Source organism: Salvelinus sp. IW2-2015, linkage group LG20, assembly GCF_002910315.2.
Source record: "Salvelinus sp. IW2-2015 linkage group LG20, ASM291031v2, whole genome shotgun sequence".
NCBI lineage: Eukaryota > Metazoa > Chordata > Actinopteri > Salmoniformes > Salmonidae > Salvelinus > Salvelinus sp. IW2-2015.
Genome location: NC_036860.1, coordinates 13,413,795 through 13,414,750, shown reverse-complemented (window position 1 = coordinate 13,414,750; position 956 = coordinate 13,413,795). Strand labels below are relative to the sequence as shown.

Sequence of the window (956 nt, the reverse complement as noted above, 5' to 3'; positions counted from 1 at the left end):
CTACACACACACACACACACACACACACACACACACACACACACACGCGAGAGGAGAGAGGGGAGTTACAGAGCGACAGACATAGAGGGGAAGAAAGAGACGGAGGGAGAGGAAGAGGATCTTACCACCAGCAGTGCAAAGAGGATGACGCCACAGCTCCACACATCTGCCCTGCGACCGTCATACTTCTCCCCCTGCAATGCAAGAGGACGGCAGGACACTCACTGAGAATACAATCGATTCACTGTTCATTCATACAGTACAGACACACAGACAAAAGACAAAAGCCACAGACGTACAGAGAGAAAAGTTTAACTTACCCTGATAACTTCTGGACACGCGTAGTGAGGAGATCTGTCATCRTTCAGAAGAAAGATAACATGAAAGATAACATAACATGTTTTATTTATTTAACCAGGTAAGTCAGTTAAGAACAAATTCTTATTTACAAAGAYGGCCTAGGAACAGTGGGTTAACGGCCGTGTTCAGGGGCAGAACGACGGATTTTTACCTTGTCAGCTCGGGGATTCGATCCAGCAACCTTTCGGTTACTGGCCCAACGCTCTAACCACTAGGCAACCTGCCGCCCCAAAATACTGTACGTCAGTAAGGACGCCCGCCTCTCCACGCACACACACTCAGGAACACACACACACTGTACTCACCCACAGCTGGTCTCTAGCAGGCTGTCCCCCACCTGTAGGGAGGCCATGCCGAAGTCAGCGATGCGGATGTTGTTCTTCTCATCCAGGAGCAGGTTCTCAGGCTTCAGGTCTCTATGACTACAAGCACGCACGCACACACACACACACACGCACACACACAGACACACACACAGGTTAGAAAAACAGGTCTGTTCTCTTCTTTCACGTCTTCTTTTTCGCCCCTCTAGAGTTTAAACTTGATTGATTTGACATAGTGGCTGTATATATATTGCTCTGACCATATAGAGTGAC

At 48.4% G+C, this 956-nt stretch overlaps 1 pseudogene; it reads right to left on the bottom strand.

Annotated features, from left to right (window-relative positions):
• LOC111981648 (serine/threonine-protein kinase BRSK1-like) overlaps positions 1–895 on the bottom strand; it is an 18,222-nt pseudogene extending 17,327 nt beyond the window's left edge.
• Positions 896–956: the final 61 nt, after the last annotated feature.